Genomic DNA, 19,770 nt, shown 5'->3' on the forward strand with positions numbered 1-19,770 from the left:
ATGAAGGACCATAATCCGATATACTGTAACAGATATTATCTCAGATATACATCTCTAATGGGTTATACCAATATTCTATGTCACATGTAGACATATATATAACATGACCATAATTAATACATGTATATAAATATAATATTCTGTGTTGCAGGTGATCGTGCAAGGTACATGTGCTATATAGTTTAATCCAAAAAATGTTTCAGTTCCCAGTCTAGATTCATGCCCCCGGGTGCCAATGTCCCAAGGGCATAAATCCAGAACATTTCTCTTTTATTGAGGAGGGATTCTCTATCTCCTCCACGCACATGAAGGCGTATGTGTTCAAGCGCGCTAAAAGAGAAATTCTGTAGGGAACCAGATTGGCATTTTGCAAAATGACGTGCAACTGGGTATCTCACATCCTTATTTTTAATTGTTCTAACATGTTCTACAATCCTCTCTCTTAGTGGTCGGATTGTCCTGCCTACATATGAACTACCACATGTACATCTAAGGAGATATATCACAAATTTTGTATTACATGTCATCAGGGAGTTGAGAGTATGAGTTCTCTTTGTGTTCACGTTTAGTATGTGTTTTATAGGGGAAGCATGTCGGCACATTCTACAATCTCCACATCTGAAAAAGCCTTTAACTTTTAGTTTATAGTTCATTTTATTGGGATCAAACAAACTAGGCGACACTTTATTGGCTATTGTTTTCGCCTTCTTGAACACCATTTTTGGCTGATCTTGTATATATGTCTCTAGGTCTTTGTCTAGTTTCAGTATGTCCCAATGCTTTTTCAAAATGGTTCTAATCTGATTGGCCTGTCTAGAATAGGTGGTAATAAACAATGGTGAACCCTCAGTGGATGTCAATTGATTTTGCATTTTTAATTGTTTATTAGACTTGTTTTTTTGTGTTAGAAGTGTCGACCTGTCCATTTTTAGTGCATGATCTAGGGCACTATTGATGTCTTCATCCCTATAACCCCTACATCTGAACCTTTCCGATAGTTCTTGTGCCTGACTCAGAAATGACTCATCTGTTGAACACAGTCTCCGAAGTCTCAGATATTGTCCTTTCGGGATACCTCTGATCAGGGGTCTGGGATGTGCACTGTTTGCCATGAGCAGGGAGTTTCTGGAGTTTTCCTTTCTAAACATCTTAGTTTGGATTCTAAGATCTGAATCTATATATAAATGTAGGTCAAGATAGTCAATCTCGCTCTCATGTATATTTGATGTAAATTTGAAATTGAAAACATTGTCGTTCAGATATACAAGAAATTTGTGAAAAGTAGAAGTGTTGCCGGACCAGATAATTAATAAGTCGTCTATGTAGCGACGATAATAAATAATATACTGTCTAAATGGGTTAGCATCACCAAAAATAAAAGTGGTTTCCCAAAAGCCCATAAATAGATTGGCATATGAGGGTGCAAAGGAGGCCCCCATAGCCGTGCCCTGTGTTTGTAAATAATACGTGTTATTAAATAAAAAATAATTGTGCTGTAATAGAAAGATGATTGAATCAAGAATAAAAGTGCTCTGTGCAAGGTGAATATTTGAGTGATTAAGAAAATAACTTATAGCCTTAATACCTAATGTGTGATTAATAATGGTGTAAAGGGAGGTCACATCTAATGTGACCCACCGATAAGATTGTGTCCATGTGATTTCTTGTATATCTGTCAACAAGTCTATGGAGTCTCGCAAGAAGGACGGAAGCATCTTGACCATAGGTTGCAGGAATTGGTCCACGTACCTAGAGAGACCATCTCCCAAAGATCCAATGCTCGATATAATTGGTCTACCTGGAGGGTTGACCAGAGACTTACTGTATGGATCTTTGGGAGATGGTGAAAAATAGGTACTGTGGGAGATTGGTTATAGATAAACTGATACTCCTTTTGTGTTAGGACTCCTAACTCCCTGCCCATTTCCAAGAGTTCTCTTATCTCAATAAGGTATGGAGCTGTGGGGTTTCTTTCTAATTTGCAGTAAGCCTCTGTATTACCGAGCTGTCTCAGGGCTTCTTGAAGGTATACGTCTGCATGCATAACCACCACAGCTCCACCCTTATCCGCATTTTTAATGACTATGTCACTCCTTTTACTGAGTAGATTAAGGTTTAACTTCTCAATCTTTGAGAGATTATTTTGTTGGGATGTAGACAATTTGTAGCCCCTTGCCAATATCTGCAGATCCTTTTCGACCAGTTTTTCAAAGGTTTCAATATGAGCACCTTTACTGAAAAACGGGCAAAAGATTGATTTACTCTTTAAATTTGTGTGTTTACTATCAACCAGAAAATTGAATTGCTGCTCAACATCAATCGATGAAGGCTCTCCTGACTCTTGTTCAGTGAGCAGATCATTCATATCTTGAATTACGGTCAATTCTCTAAAGGACAATTTTGTTGGTATATCAACAGGGGAAGGGGGTGAACCGGATTCGTCTCTATTATCCTGTGGAAGAATGTTAGTGTTATTCACAGCCCGGGAAAGAAAGAATTTTTTAAGCGAAAGCTTTCTCACATACTTTTGAAGATCAATGACAGTGCTGAAGAGGTCAAAATCCTCGCTGAGAGCGAAGTTGAAACCTTTCTCCAGCACTGCCACCTCTCCATCTGTGAGAGAAACCCCCGAGATATTAATAACATTTGTAGGGTTAGTTAATAGTCCCTCTTTCCTCTGGCTTGCGCCACGTCTTTTGGACACGCGCCTTGTCCTTTTGAATAGTTTTTTGAGTTTTTTGAACTCCTCAAATCATAGGATGTTGTATTTTCCTGAGAAGACCTCATCTGGCGAGTTTCATAATCAGTATTGTCTCTACGTTTATCGCCTTCATCATCCGTGGAAAAGGACACTGCTGAATGGCGTGTCTCATTATCAGATACATCTGACATACTAGAAGTATCAGGGTTCTTTTTAAGAATTGATTTCTTTGGAGTGGATTTCCGCTGGGAGTTGGGACGTCTATCAGAATTCCTCCTTTGTGTATTGTCCTGTCTATTACTATATTGTGCAGGTGGTGGTTTTTGCCAACTATATATCTGATTCCGTTCGTAATCAATACGGTCTCTGTCAAATTTTGATTGTTTTTTTAACATGATATCATCCTCAATCTTCTCAATGTCTTTGCTAAGTTTGTCATCCATATCATCAAAGTCAGTCATCCCTCTAAAAGTGTGTAGACTCTGTTGTAATTCTTTAATGCTTTTTTTCACTACATTCCTCTCTTGAATTTTAGTTTTAATTATTAGGTCCATCAGTTTCATTGAGCAGTCATCTAGCACTTTGACCCATTCTGCTTCAAATCCCTTGGACGGGAAACCAAAGGAGGGCATTTTTTTAATTCGTAGGCCCCTGGGGATCCTTTTAGAAATAACATAGTTATCTAAAGTTGTGATGTCCCACCAGAGTCTCAAATTCATTGTTAGTGCCCTTTCAAGTTTAGCAAAATACATTGTAAGATCTAATGAGTCTTCACATGTGTTGGATATAGTCCCTGTGAAGACATGTGCTGCTCTGCGTTTGCGTGCGCTGTTATCTGCACATTTTTGGACAAAGGTGGTGTTCAGTGGAATATCAGACATAACTTCCTCTGTGTTATCTTCCATCTCTAAAACAGACTCCTTGATAATCCACAAGTATAAAAAGTATATATAATATATATGTAGATAGGTGTTACTAGCAGACCCTTGTATTAAAGGTAATAATAGTCCATATTCAGCGAGCTCCTGATTAATTAAACGTTTGTTGTGTATGTGGGATATGATCCCAATCCTCAGGGCTCAGCTGTATGTGGAAATATCTTGATTGAAGTTTCGATCACAATACATCTGGTCATTAGAGCATATAATAAGCTGTATGAGGATCAATATAATGTAATACAGATAGGTGTACAGGTACAACTGGAGGAGTGACACAGAACTCTATATATACCATAAAGGCACTGTCTAAATCCCCAGTAAACCAAAGTACATACCTATTGATCAATTGATCTGTGATGGAGCCTCAGTAGAACAGCTGCTCTGACTCAGAAGTGTGCGTGCATCACGCCAATATCTTGAATAGGCAGTGGGTGGTCCCGTGGGGTCCGACGGCGGAGCACTGCTGCTGTAGAAAATGGGGGCTGCACACCAGTTCCAGTTAAAAACGGCTTTATTTGGTGGTCATCTGGAGTACAATTGAACACTCTGACGCGTTTCAGGACTGTTGTCCCTTTATCAAAGAGTAGCTGCGCGTCTACTGGGTTCTCCGTTATGTACTCTTACTCCCGCCCCCAACAGTGACGTCACACGCTCAGTAACTATCGCGTGATTTGGTAAGATACCCTTCTCATTGGATGCCCTGTTAGCCAATTGCGCAAGGCGTGGGTGAATAATTTCCTTATGGGAGTAGCATTGGAGTTAAAGACTCTTGCTCCCGCCCCCAATGGTGACGTCACACATTCTATGGATATCGCGTGACTTTATGAAACGGCCTGCTCATTGGTAGATAGCTTAAACCAATAGCGCAGCTAGTGGGGAAATATTTTCTTAATGGGAAAAGCTACGGAGTATATTACATAACGGAGAAACACTCAGAATGAAACAAAACACTAAATAAGTGACATTAAAACATACTATATAACAGTATTCTAATTAAAAATTAAAAAACTACAAAAACGCAACGTTTAAAAAAAAAGCAAAAAAGGTGGAAGACAATATGTTAGAAGCGTACTTATGTTGATATCTGGAGAATACACTCCCATCAAAATGATCATTCATGTTCAATATCTCACATAATCCCACTGAAACAACATCATTAATCTGCTCATCTGATTCAGACCCTCTTGTAATAATTACATATTTCTAATCAAGAAAGAGGCAATGTAAGTCTATGATACTAATAACTATACATATATGATGATCCTATATCTATATATTTATATATATATCAGATGAGCTGTGACGCAGTCTGCAGTTGTCTCTGCATCTCCGTCTGGATCCGTGTCCCAAGTGAAGGTAAGCAGGGCTGTTTTTCCTTCATCTGAATTATGTATATGACCTTATATGGGGCTCTACATCAGGAGGGGGAGGCAATATGGCCATATTTGGTCATCTACATCATCAAAGTGGCTGAACAGTGTTAAATATCATTTCTAGACCAATTCATGATATCACATCATAACAGTAATGGGATCAGTGCAGGCCCTAGAGCCCCACTCCCCTCCCTATGAATGAAATAAACTCACAGCGCTTCTTTTGGAAAGTGACAGGTTTATTAACTGTTTGAGAGCAGGAGGGGCGGCAGAACCAGAGTGCCCCAGCCCCTTCGGCACAGTGCGATTACGTGATCACCAAGTCCTCTTCCGTTTATCCACAGGAGCCCAGAATGTGATCTCCACTAGAAAAGGAGCTTGTGATCCCTGCTTTACAAGATTACTAGGATTTCAAACAATATGATCTCATAGTTTATTCTGTAGCAATACAATAAAATACACCAAAACACAACATATCTATTTATCTTAAAGTATTTAATAAAGAAGGTTAAAAAGTACAAGTAAGAGAATGGGTTTGATTACAAGTAGTAAAATAAACCAAAGGTGCAGCGTGTTAATATGCACAAAAATGATTGTTTGGTGTTCGGCATTAGTAGTATTTACTTTACAATTTACAGATCTGATATATTGTCAGAATGTTGGCAAACTTGGAACATGTTGATGTTGTTTTGTTCAGGCTCATTAATATCTGGAATAAGAAGAAAACTTCATAATTAGTGTGTCACATTAATGTGCAATTTTTTTCTCGTCTGTTGCTCAACACAAAGTAAGTTTCTAGCAGAAGTGATATATAGACAACTTTGCTACAATCAATGATTAAGCTGCAAACAATTTTCAGAATGGCGTTTTCCCGCTTCTCTGAAATTGAGTAAGGAACACAAGTTGCATTTGCTTAATACTTTTCCAGTTTTTATGGCAACTGCATTTTTAATACTTTTGATATACAGTACTGTACCTGCAAGTACATTTTTAGATTAAAAAAAATGGAGATCTAATATGGATTCGGAGACAAACTGGGCCTTTCCTTTGTTTTTATATGTGATTCTGGCTCAGTTATGGAGGCTTTAATTCGTGCAAGAATTTTTTTTTAAAATATTTAACGCAATTTGTTTTCATGACTCTATGTTGGTAAGAAAATGCACTAGCGTAATGTTACTGCTTCAAAATAGTGATTTGGTAATATATCCATTGCTCTTTTTGTACCCATGTCAATGGTAAGCTGATATACAAATATACTTATTTACACTTATTTAAGTGCATGTGCAAAATGCTACTGTACTTTAATGAACCCAATCAAAAGTTTACTTTATCTAATCAGCTTGATTGAAAAAAAATATATAAAAAGTATTTAATTCATGGTGTAGTAAAAAAAGTAAAGTGACATTATGAAAATAAATGTATAAGGAATATTTGGAGGCTAATACAGAGACTATCCCCAAATAGCAGAGGTCCACTTGAGAGAATGCTATAAGGGAGTCCTGAGCCTTCCCCTCACCTGCACCTGCACCTTCCCCGTAACCGAACCTGTCTTCCCCTGCATCCCAGGCCTAAGATCCCAGTCCAAGTTCGGTGTACTACTTCCTACCTCTGCCTTGTGGGTCCGTATCCTGTCCTGCAGTGAGCAGCGTTACACACGCCTGGCTGTCATAACTAATAAAACGTCATCTTTATTGGTCTAATTAAATAAGCCAAACTATTAAGATCCTGGTGAGCTAATTCCACATTAACACACGTTGCCACATTGTGTATCTACGAAGTAACCAATTTGAAAGTGAGTCCAACTTTCACCCACACCACGCTGTTGTACGTCATACTCCTTTCCCATCTTCCTCACCATACTTTTAATTAATTACTTCACAGCTCACCAGTAAGTATCTTAATAGTTTGGCTTATTTAATTAGACCAATAAAGATTGTGTTATCAGTCATGACAGCCACTTGTGCCCTAAAGTGGACCTCTCCTATTTGGGGCTATTTCATTAGTCTCGTCATTAGACCAAATATTCTGGATCAGTTTTCACATTAGGTCCTCACAGATGCACCCTGCTCCACTGTATCTTCAAAATGGTCTCAAATTCTTCTCATACATTCAGAGATAAGAGTTGTTCCAGTTTCATCCTTTCTTTGTTGCATCAAAAAAAATATTGTGATTTTACCTTTGTATTTGAATAATCACATCTTTACACTGGTTTACACTTGGTAAGTTTGATACACCATACTTGACCTAAATGGAAAACGCAATGTATTAGTATATTATTTGTAATGTACAGTACAGTATACTTCAATTCGTATTATTCTGCTGCTGCTAACTCAGTGTCTGTATATGCTGTGTATCCCTCATGTACTTTTGTTGAATACGCTCTACACACTGAATATAGAAAAATACAGTACAATTCCAAATAAATGAGTTAGAGACTGAGACAAAGCAACTTCAAAAAGTGAAGTAGAGTTATTAAGCGTACAATCTAAACACTGCGATACAAATTACTTCTGCATGAAATGTCAATTTTGGGTAGAATCCTGCGCTTATTCCATTTATGTTATATTATTATGTCGGGTATTACTGCTGTGTAGTGCTGTGTACATGGGTGGTGCTATATATATAAAGATATAGCTACACACATCTTGTATCCATTTTGGGTGCAAACATGTTTTGGTGTATCAGGCTTAGTATAATATATAATCATTATCAAATAAATTCCTGTCCTATATCCCACGGTCCATGAATAATGGCACACTGTATCAGTCATTGATTGAATGGAATTGTATCTGTCTTCTCCGACCTTATCTTGGGTATGACTATAACTACCTACAAATATTACTAATAAATGACCAGAGTTGCTGAATGACTGTACATTAAAATCAGTTTGTATACACCGGGATTAACAAAGATCTAAACAATATTATTAGATTACTGTTTGAAATGGTATGGCTTCAAATAATGCAGGTTGCTTAAGGCAGTTTGACCATTGTGGGGTTTTACTGTATAGGCTATTGGGCGGCTAAAGCTTGATTTGAATATATATCGCTGGACCATGACTATGTCATGTGCACTGCTGGCTCTCCTTAGACATACTGTAAGTATCACACTGGCAATGTTTGCTCCTTAAAGCAGTGGTTCCACCTTATAGGTTTGAAGCAGGATCTAATCCGCAATCTTTTCAGCAATTATGGAGACTTAGATTTCCCGCAGCACGGGAGCCAATGGGAAGTCGTGACATCATGTGTTGCTGCTCCCTATTGGCCCACGTGCTGCAAGAAATGTAAAAACCGGGGAAAATACAATTTAGCATAGCAGACCGCTTTAGTTGCAAAAGAACATTTGTTTTTGGAATCTGTCCGGTGTCATATTAGGCCGCTATTACAGTTGCGGCGTGCGGGTGATGTCACTTGTTACACGAATAACACAAGACAACAACAGCTATACAATCAGCACAGACCTGATTTGGGTGTGTGATAGGGTGAAGTCACTTGCTGATGAATATGCCCGGGAAACAAACCTGTGACTGCTGAATCCAGCAGTCAGAAGGTTAACCCAGTTAGAGTTACTTGAGCAATTAGGGCTGCATTAACACAGCGGTCAGACAGCTTGATAAGGAGGCCACTGCTGGTAGTAGGTGGGTTTTCTCATACACCAGAGTTGTCCTGTCTGCTAGATCCTGAAAGATTGCCTGAATATGCTCTTAGGACAGGAGTCCCCACTAAACAGATAAGAAATTGTTCTGATTTCTACAGTACATACAAGAATTGTATTGTATTGTATGTCTTTATTTATATAGCGCCATTAATGTATATAGCGCTTCACAGCAGTAATACACGTGGTAATCAAATAAATAACAGATAATATAAATAACAGATAATGGGAATAAGTGCTTTAGACATTAAGGAAGAGGAGTCCCTGCCCCGAGGAGCTTACAGTCTAATTGGTAGGTAGGGAGAACGTACAGATACAGTAGGAGGGAGTTCTGGTAAGTGCGTCTGCAGGGGGCCAAGCTTTATGTATCATGTGTTCAGAATATCCACGGTGCTATTCATATGCTTCTTTAAGCAAGTGTGTCTTAAGTTGGGTCTTAAAGGTGGATAGAGAGGGTGCTAGTCGGGTACTGAGGGGAAGGGCATTCCAGAGGTGTGGGGCAGTCAGTGAAAAAGGTTTAAGGCGGGAGAGGGCTTTAGATACAAAGGGGGTAGAAAGAAGACATCCTTGAGAAGAACGCAAGAGTCTGGATGGTGCATAATGAGAAATTAGGGCTAAGATGTAAGGAGGGGCAGAAGAGTGGAAAGCTTTAAAAGTGAGGAGAAGAATGGAGTGTGAGATGCGGGATTTGATTGGAAGCCAGGAGAGGGATTTCATGAGGGGAGATGCTGAGACAGATCTCGGAAAGAGTAGAGTGATTCTAGCAGCAGCGTTTAGGATAGATTGTAGGGGAGACAGGTGAGAGGCAGGAAGGCCGGACAGCAGGAGGTTACAGTAATCAAGACGGGAGAGAATGAGGGCCTGAGTCAGAGTTTTAGCAGTCGAGCAACAGAGGAAAGGGCGTATCTTTGTTATATTGCGGAGGAAAAAGCGACAGGTTTTAGAAATGTTTTGAATGTGAGGGGCGAATGTGAGAGAGGAGTCGAGTGTGACCCCTAGGCAGCGTGCTTGGGCTACTGGGTGAATGATCGTAGTTCCAACAGTAATGTGGAAGGAGGTAGTAGGGCCAGGTTTGGGAGGAAGTATGAGGAGCTCTGTTTTAGCCATGTTGAGTTTAAGGCGGCGGAGGGCCATCCAGGATGATATAGCAGAGAGTCATTCAGAAACTTTGGTTTGTACAGCAGGTGTAAGGTCGGGTGTTGAAAAGTATATTTGTGTGTCATCGGCATAGAGGTGATAATTAAACCCAAAAGATGTTATTAGGTCACCTAGAGAGAGTGTATAGAGAAAAGAGAAGAGGTCCCAGGACAGAGCCCTGGGATACCCCCACAGAGAGATCATTAGAGGAGGAGGAGGTGTTAGCAGAAGAGACACTGAAAGTACGATGTGAGAGGTAGGTTGAGATCCAGGATAGAGCTTTGTTCCGAATACCAAGAGTATGGAGAATGTGAAGGAGAAGAGGGTGGTCCGCGGTGTCAAATGCTGCAGAGAGGTCGAGTAATATGAGCAGAGTGTAATGAGCTCTGTCTTTGGCAGCATGGAAGTCGTCAGTTATTTTAGTGAGGGCTGTTTCCGTGGAGTGAGCAGTGCGGAAGCCAGATTGTAGAGGGTCTAGGAGAGAATAGGTGTTGAGAAAATGGAGCAAGCGAGAGAATACAAGATGTTCAAGGAGTTTGACGGCAGGAGGGAGACAGGTCTATAGTTAGAAAGACAGGTAGGGTCAAACTTGCTGTTTTTGAGTAATGGTATGACTGTTGCATGTTTGAAGGAGGATGGAAAGGTTCCAGAGCAGAGGGAGGAGTTAAAAATGTGTGTGAGCGTAGGGATTATAGTAGGAGCAAGAGGTTTTAGGAGATGGGTGGGAATGGGGTCAAGAGGGCAAGTGGTAGAGGGAGAAGAGGCGATCAACAGCGACACATCCTCCTTTAATCTGTTCTTTAAAGTTGGTAAGCGGTTTAGTCGGCCAACTCGCAGTTGCCTTTATACAGTATAGTTGGCCTCCCTACTGTGGAGTAGATGTTATGTTTATGTTTTGTGTTTACCTTAAAGGGATGGTGTGCCTTATGTTTATTTACTGTGGAAAATAAAACCAATAAATATAAAAGCCTTACCCGCTCTTTGATCACACCATGAGGCCCTACTGTCCTACGGTGGAGCGTTCCAATTATTACCATTCTGTATTTAGTTGTAAGGTGACTTGTAGATAAGGGGATGCTAATTAGCGTGGCACAAACGACAGAAACTCTAAGTGTCATTATTAAGGAAAATATATATTTTTGATTCAAATATATATTTTTATGATTGACGGATGAAGACTAGGAACTACTGGCAGGCAGCTTTTATAGGACAATAATACCCTAGTTTCATTATCTACATTTAACCCCTTTACTTGAGACAGCTACAGTGCATTTTTAACCTGCACATCAGACTTCAGTGTATTTTAGTAAATATGTTCTTCTTGGTCAGTGATTAACCTCTGCCAATATCTATATCTGGTGCTCTTCTCTTTTTTGTCATATATCACTACCAGGAAAAGGACTGTAAGAGTTTCATTATTCAGTTTGTTAAAGTACAATAAGTGTTATTTCTATTGTGCCAATGCATACATTATACTTTAAGATATTGCATTATTAGAATGATTAAAACCCTGAATGGGGAATATTTATTGATGTACTGTTCTTATGCAAAGAACACCCGTTTCATTTGAATACCCACTACCTTGCCCTATTAAAGGATCTTGCTCCATATTACCGAAGTTCTCCACTTGTTTTTGTGTAGTTATCCTTCTTATTCCATCAATCCGCGCTTGTATTGTTAACAGTGCCTGCTATACAAAAATACCATTCTAAGAAATATTAGTATTCTACATTAAGACATCACAATACAAAGTTCAAAAGAATGGCAATAGCATGCAATAATTCTGAATGATGCTGTCTGTATCCCTGCTCTGTGTTAATTAAATGGCATTCATAGCAGCAGTTTCCTCAGTGAACACTGGCCAAAGAAGTTGTTAGGAACAGTCAGGGAATGAACAAACACGAGGATGCACTTTAAATTGTAAATGTTGAACATAGTATTTTGGTTCTTTCTAAAACATAACCTGGCTACGAATCACATGGGGTTGGTGTAAAACCACTTATAATTATTTTCCAATTAAAAGCACAGTACACACACTTCAATTTACTACAAAGGATACGTGAAGCACATTTCTAGTCCATAGGGCCCTTTGAAATTTGCTATAATATATATCCAACAGTACAGGAGCAGTGTTACTGAATGGAGAGTGAGGCTGGCTGCGAATAAGAAATAACTCCTGATTCGTTTCACTCGCAAATTCTGTTTTCCTTTTGCGTCGTTCTAAGGAAATAAAAGATATTAACATTAGCTGCAATCCCTCCACTTTTTGTTTTATGTTTTCTCTGGGATTGAACCGGACTGTTATAATTTGTGAGAAATGCAAGATGCCCTTTCCCCATGCACACATCATTTGCAAACAGCTGTGCAAACCTACCCCAGTGTGATTCATGAACATGCCCATTCATTCACAGAATGTTGGAGGACTATTGGTTTTATCTGTCCAAATTTTAGCAAAACTTGCAATTTGCCAATATTCCCCATAGTTTGGCAAAATCCACCAGTGTATTCACTCATTTTTGCCATTTCTATCTGACCGTATCGGCTAAAAATGTACAATTGTAATTTGCATATTGTGATTCCTGGTAAAGTTTTAGATCTTCATTTTATGTCGGCTCCAGTGTGAATGCCCAGAATTTAATAGTCCAGACAAATAAGATAAATTGCTGCACACCTCAAAATATAAACAAAAAGTGATACAGTTTCCGGTGCTCCAGTGCTTGTACGGAAGCCTGTGATCAGTCCTGGGTAGATGATAAAAGGAACACAGGGCACAGCGGATTTAGAATATCCAAACTCATTTATTGAGCCAACACAGTGTTGACTCAATAAATGAGTTTGGATATTCTAAATCCATTGTGCCCTGTGTTCCTTTTATCAATGCCCAGAATTTGCCATATTCGCTATCTTGTGTTCAAGTTTTACCCATATTTATTCATGGCTACCGCTAAAGCCACAAATGGGGTCTGAATAGTAAAACCAAAGAGTACATTGCTACAATACTAAAATGTTACTCAGAAATGTGTTGTCGACAACCCAGTAATGTTGTTGTCTTCTAGTGACTCGCAGAAGTGAAGATAATTTAGCAGCCCTATTGGTTTCACATCGGTGAAAAAATACCCGGTAAAACGAAAGGTAAATATACCAGGAACATTGGGGTTCCTGAAACTAGATTGGTATACTTGTCTGCACTGTGGACATTATAACAGTTTTGTTAAATGGGACACTGTTTCATATCCATTAAAAACAGCAGAAAAAAATCACTGCGGGATTATGTGATTCCTCTCATGTTGCATATATGCTGAAATGCCCCTTCAGGAAGTTATACAGTATGTGGGACTGTTTGTATAAGCATAAAAGTGACTTTAAACATTAAAATATTGATGCACAGTTGAGGTGCATGAGGTGAGATCAGATGCTTTGTAAGGAACCCCATACCCCTCTAATAGCGTGTCTGTGATCTGATTGCATTGTAACGAACCCCAACCCTCTCTAATAGTGCCCGAGATCGGATGTATTGTAAATTCTTCTGTATTTGGTACAATTTTCAAATGACCTGAAAATGGCAGGAAACCCTTTAGGCATGCCAAGCGTTCCCAGGAACCCCAGCTAAAAAATACTGCATTAGACATTTATTACATAAGAAGAATTTGGTGGCATGAAACAAATAACTTTTGTGTAGCTGCTCACTTTTCCTTTTATAATATTCACTGACGTGTAAGGCATATTGTGGGGGGTATTTCTTCGTTGAATGACTGCACAGTCATAATGTATGTAACTTGTTAGCAATTAGTATAAAAAGTAATTATTTTATTTCTGCAATAGAATTTAGAAGAGTAATGTATAAAAGACATCAGAATATATATGAAAGCAGACATTTACACAGCATTTAGTACAAAGCACATAAGACGTGTTTGTTCATAATTTGAAGTAGTGGAAAGTGTTTATGAATAATGTTACATTGGGCTTTGTACCTTTGCCTCAAATATTTTAGGAATATTTTCTAATATGTCACTAACAAAGACTATTAAAATATCATACTTTCCTGCTGGATACCAGGTCTCTGCTGCGTGATCCTGTAATATTGAATGAAACAGAGTTACTCTTCCTAGATATTAGTATATCAGTGATTTCACCGATTTAGCGTTAACAATAAGAACAAAAACTTGTATAACTATTAAGAGGGAGTGTTTGGCAGAGCTCAGAAAATTACATGAGAACAAATCAATGTTAACAACAGATAGATAGAAACGGGAGATAAAAAGTGTTTTATCAGAAGACAGAAGGGAAGCCACAGAAGAAATGTTCAATTCTTTTCTTTTGACATTCAAACGTTTATTTACTTGTTTGAAATATACATTTTGGTGCTAAGCACTTAAGGACCAATTTAAATAAATTGGTAAAAAGTAGCCAATTCAAATGAATGGGCCCTAAGGTAGATTGCAGCGTAGGACCATTTTGTAAATATGCTCTTGTGTTTGGAAATTTACATAGAAAAGCTGTTTTAACCCTGAAGAAAAAAATGAAACTTGTCCCAAGTGTACTTTAATGTAAAACTGACTTAGAAAGAGAAAGCAAATGTCTCAATTCACTAAACAGAGAAACACTTCTACACGTGCGACTGAATGAGCAAAAGTTCTTGCACCAACTAGTCAGGATCTTATGCTGGTATTATCTTCTCTATTATACATCACATCTATTTAAACAGAGATTACGCACCATCCATTGGTCATTTTCAAGTGTTAGGTATTTAAATAACTAATATATCTTGTGTGGTTCTCTGTAATATTTGAACATTAAAATTGTAACTAACAATATCAATTGTGCTTCATGTTATCAAATGACTTACCTTTCCAATCAGCGCCTGAAGTTTTACAGCACACATTCAAAAACAATATTAACGTGAGGAGGACAGTCACAGCTGCTGTGATAGGGACAACCATGGAGATATTATATGCCAGCCACATACATCTACATGAAAAAATATTACATGGGTATTTAGTTCCATTTCAGTTCCATTGTGAGATCCTAAAATATAACTTAATATTTTAACGGTATGAATACTTGATTTTTTATATAGTGCCAAGCAACAATGTATGCAGCGCTTTACACAATTACATTATAGGGAAAATAAAGTACAAATAGTGGGGATAAGAGAAGCAAGTAAATGACAACAAACGCTAAGGGAGGCCCTGCCCCGGAGAGCTTACAATCTAAGTGGTACATTGGGAGATTTACAGACAGCAGGTGTAAAAGTGTGTTCATTAAAGTGCAGTCAGGGAGGGGAAGTGCCTCTGGAGTCAGTAACATACATGCAGATAATTTAATGTGATGTTTTTTTTTAAATAGGTATAAAGAGGTTAGTGAAAAAGGTTTAAGACATGACAGGCTGTAGAGGTAAAAGGTGCAAAGAGGAGACATCCTTGGGTCGAGTAATTCTTTCCACTGTGCAGACCATGGTTTATCTAAGAAAACTAACATTGTAAACGGTCTCCTCCCTCTATTGTTTTTTAGCACGAAGAGGTGTCTCTTATTGTACATTAGATAAGCAAGATGGCTGCTTCCAAAGTGTTCCTAATGTTTCTATAAGACTTGAATTTAAAATTCATACTATTTAGGTGGCTGTTGTAGGGTTAGAGCATTATTATAAGCAGATACTCACGGAAAACGAAAAAACAATCCATTAATACATAGAGAATATAAAAGAAAAAAGAATACGAAAGGCTTCTTCCAGGGAAATCTCTTGCGGTTATCCATCTTCTCAAAGAGCTGATATACAACTGACCAGCATCTTATGACCCTGTCACCAGGCACTGGCGGAACACCAGAGTACTGTGAGGTCACCACATGTTGTCACGATACATTTAAGTAAAAACATTGTAGTTTATGAATTATGCCAGTTCTTCAGGTCAGGAATAACCATATCATGTAAATGTGTCTATGACTTCACCTATTACTTCATTAAAAAATGCCGTCCCACAAAGGACTTTTCTCTTTTACAAATATTTGTCTGCTATGCTTCACACATTATATGAATACAATAATATACACTACACATCTGATTACAATATCATGTATTGTCATTTATAATCAGATAACAAATATTGTATTGTTTAAGTTTTGTCCCTACAATTCAAGTACTGCAAAAGCTCAACCTATTTAACGCAGCGTATGAGTAGCTCCGTGGCTGATACTTTACACCTCATGCATCGACCTTGGCCCCTTGCAGACGCATTTACCAGAGCACCTTCCTACTGTCTGTACATTCTTCCTACTTACCAATTAGATTGTAAGCTCTCCGGGGCAGGGACTCATTTTCCTACTGTAAATGTTACTTTTATGTCTGAAGCGCTTCTTCCCATTATGTGTTGTGTATTGCTTGTTGTTTATATGATTGTCACGTGTATTACTGCTGTTAAGGTCTATGTACATTAATGGTGCTACTGTATATAAATAAAGACATACATATATTTATAGCAGACCTTGGGGCATATTAACTCAGCAGTTGTAAGATGTGTCCAACTCAGGGTGACACTAGGGTCTAGTGACTATACAAAACCCCTTTATGGCTCAATAGTGCTACCAACCAGCAGTATTTACAGAGAGAGCTTTAAACAGCATCACGTGGTCGAGGCCGGATCGTACCGGGATCTCTACTAAATTGGCATTAGCATCTGTTGTTCAATGCTCTTTCTGACCAGCTGGCATAGGGAGGATTCGTTTCTATAAAGTACACCTAGTTTGGCATAGGTTTTGGATGTCAGGGTATCAATACTGTATACAACACAAATGTTAAATGGGAGACAAGTCATATGCCCAGATATTTAAAAATAGTGACAGGAGCTACAATGGTGTTAGTTTATTCTGATCTTCAAATAATCCTTATCACATACACAAGTCATGTGCTTACAGGCTCACAGGTTCCTGTTTTGCTGGGTTAACAATTCCCAGAATGTGCCTCCTAGTCCTCTGAACTGCAACTCCAGGTTGGCACCTTAACGAAAGTTTCCCTTACTACTTACTCCCACTACCTGTTGCCTCCTTCTCTGGGATCCCATTTTACATACCCCCCTTCCCCCCCTTCTTCTACTGCAGTAGGTGCTTCTGTGCTGCAGTTCTATCCTGCCAGTGCAGAACTTAGACTAAGGCCTGGGACATAGTAAAGAATTTGGTGCTGTTGCTTACTGCCGCTCGCTCTATCAGGAGCTTTTTGCTGTCCTGGCAGAGGAGACAGCAAGCACGCTTCGGAGGCGGGTTGTGGGCGTGTCGGCAGGCAGGGCTATTCTGTCGCAGACGTCAACGTCACGCCGTCAACGTCACGACGTCGACGTCAACGTCACGCCGAGGATTGGAGATGCCCACTGCTGCACTACCATTGAAGGACTAATTTTTAGTAGGATAAATGTGCCTTTAATGTAAGTATTTTTGTAATGATCACATCACCCTCTATAAAAAATATATATATCTATGTAACATGTAAACATACTGATTAACTTCAGATATATGTGTCCCTAAATGCTAGAGCTGTCTGCACTTACTTATGGTAGTGTTGCAAGTTCCCTACAGCTATTGAACACTGAGAGGGCCATATGTAGTACGTAGTGCTATTCCACAAGACACCTTCCAGCGCCTGAAGACACCTTATTTCCCATTTTATGGGTTGTTGTCATGCTTATGACAGGTTGTGATAGCTTATGACAGGTTGTAAGTTACATCAAATAACTGGGTTTGAACTGAACGAGGCTTAGATATAATAAAGTATATTTATTCCTTTGGATAGGTGAACACACAATATAGTACAGTAACAGGCAAGAAGTACACTTACTTTGGGGATGGGGGATGAGAATTATGTTGCATAGCAATTCTCCAGCAATCAAGTACAATCAAGATGGTATCAGAAGACAAAGGACATAGGGTTGACCACAGTTTATAAATCTTTTGTGACCCTATCCTTAACATTAAGTACAGGTGATTGGGCCACAATTACCTGTAGCCAATCTTTAACGTTGGAATACATTTTGATACAAGCCCCCTAGCTAGTAAGCCCATGCGCTTTAGGACTCTGGGGGTCTCATTTCTGTAGCCCCACATTTGCATCAGGAATGCCAGCCAGTCTACCAGATGGGGATTCTGGCAGGATATTCTTTGTTGTGAGGTGTAAAAGGTGACACTTACAGACTGCTCTGATTTGAGTCGTGTCCGCCCTCATGTAAACAGTGGAGGTGATAAACTCCTTTGAACAGCACTTAAATTCTAGACATTAGGACGCCTCCCTGGCCATCTGCTGCCCTTTGTCCAAAGGAATTTCCTCTGGGTTTTATCCCTGCCTTGGGATACAGTGTTACAAGTTAAACACAAACATATTAAAAGGTCTGGTTCTGTTGGGCTCAGCGGGTCCAAACTTCCCAGTTCTCAATGCCGGAACTGGGACACCATATGGTCCAATTTGCGACCCGCTACGACCTTCGGAACCGGAGTTACACAAATACACCTTAAACCGTTTCCTATTTTAATACAATAAACTCAGCTGTAAATTAAATCACGTTTTTTCACTAAATCCCCATTGAAAACAACGGGCTCCGCCGCCATAGACTTTCAATGGCAAACCGCCGCCGTTGGCGGCTATGGGAATCCGCCGCCATAGACTTTCAACGGGGCATCGCCGCCGTTGATGTCAATGGGGTTGCTCAGCCATAGCCGGTCAATGGAGGTTGGCCGCCAAATGAGTCTATGGGAAAAGTCCCGAACTTTCAAGGGGGTCCATACTCCGTCGGGTTGGTCCAAGAGGGTCAAGGATGGTTCTGCAGCCATGCCGGAGCAGTGACTACAGGTACCCCAAACCCTCGCCCTATGGACCCTCCGGAACCGGAAATATGGATTCATGGTTTTCAGCTTTTTCCACTTAGTCAATTTCTTGAGCTGTTTCTGCCGCCGCCATCGAAACCTATGGCGCCACCCGCTCTCTCGACACGACCCTTCTCGGGGGTCCAGAATTCGGGGACCCGGTGGTGGTCGAGTGGGGGGAGGTCTAGGAACTAGGGGCAAAAAGAATTTTATTCCTGAGTGCCCTAGAACTGTAGATTCCCACGCCACTTATCGTTGAACTTGACTAATAAGTGATCAAAGCTCTCTTTTAGAAAAAGTATCCGCTTTGCGGTTTTGCGGTTTGGACGGCAGCCAACTCGTTCCTGGAAAGCGCCGTTGAGGAATCTCCGTTGAAGTCCATGGGCCCATTGACTTACACTGGCGACACACTTTATTCGAGCTCGGCTAGTCCCACGAATTCGGGTATACCCGGGTGTATTGAGGTTTGTGACTGTTTTCTGCCCGAGTGCATTGAGGTATTTTCCAGGCAGGGATTGAAGCATTTTATTCCCGCTGGCTGCAATACTGCACAGTATATATATATATATACTGCATTACAATTCATGAATTTATGCCATCTGGTAGACACGCGAAGCATTGCAGCCTATTAAATCCTAATCATTATCATTTAACAGATCAGCCGCCCGTCAGCCAGGCATGAACCCAGGCTGGGAAGGCAAACGCAACGGGGCTTGTCAGAGGTGAGGAGCGGCGCATTCCAGGTATCTGCCAGGTACATACTGGGTATTTGCTCGAATAAAGTGTGTCGGTGCAGTACACCGGAGGCCGTGCTCGCTGCCAGCGTGAGGATGTAGCGCTTCCGTAACCTGCTAGGAATCATAAGGGGTCCTATAAGGTCCATCGCTATCTTCTGGAAGGGTTCCCCTATTATCGGTAGGGGTCTCAGGGGTGCCTTCACACGGTCGCCCGCCTTACCTACTCGCTGGCAGGCATCACAAGAGCGGCAGAAATTGCTCGCATCTCGGGATGCCCCCGGCCAGTAGTAACGCTGTTATAACCGGGCTCGCGTTCTGGTGACCCCCTGATGTCCCGCTAACAGAATAGAGTGAGCTACCCGTAACAATTGCTGTCGGTACCCCTGGGG

General features: G+C 40.1%; 1 long non-coding RNA gene across 1 annotated transcript; it reads right to left on the reverse strand.

Annotated features, from left to right (window-relative positions):
* Window positions 1-5,612: 5,612 nt before the first annotated feature.
* LOC142481422 (uncharacterized) lies at window positions 5,613-10,903 on the reverse strand. The gene is made up of 3 exons (XR_012795770.1): window positions 10,778-10,903; window positions 7,189-7,256; window positions 5,613-5,721 (listed from the first exon to the last, which is right to left on the reverse strand). It is a non-coding gene; the product is annotated as an uncharacterized LOC142481422 (long non-coding RNA).
* Window positions 10,904-19,770: the final 8,867 nt, after the last annotated feature.

Source organism: Ascaphus truei, unplaced genomic scaffold (assembly GCF_040206685.1).
Source record: "Ascaphus truei isolate aAscTru1 unplaced genomic scaffold, aAscTru1.hap1 HAP1_SCAFFOLD_2637, whole genome shotgun sequence".
Classification (NCBI taxonomy): Eukaryota; Metazoa; Chordata; class Amphibia; order Anura; family Ascaphidae; genus Ascaphus; species Ascaphus truei.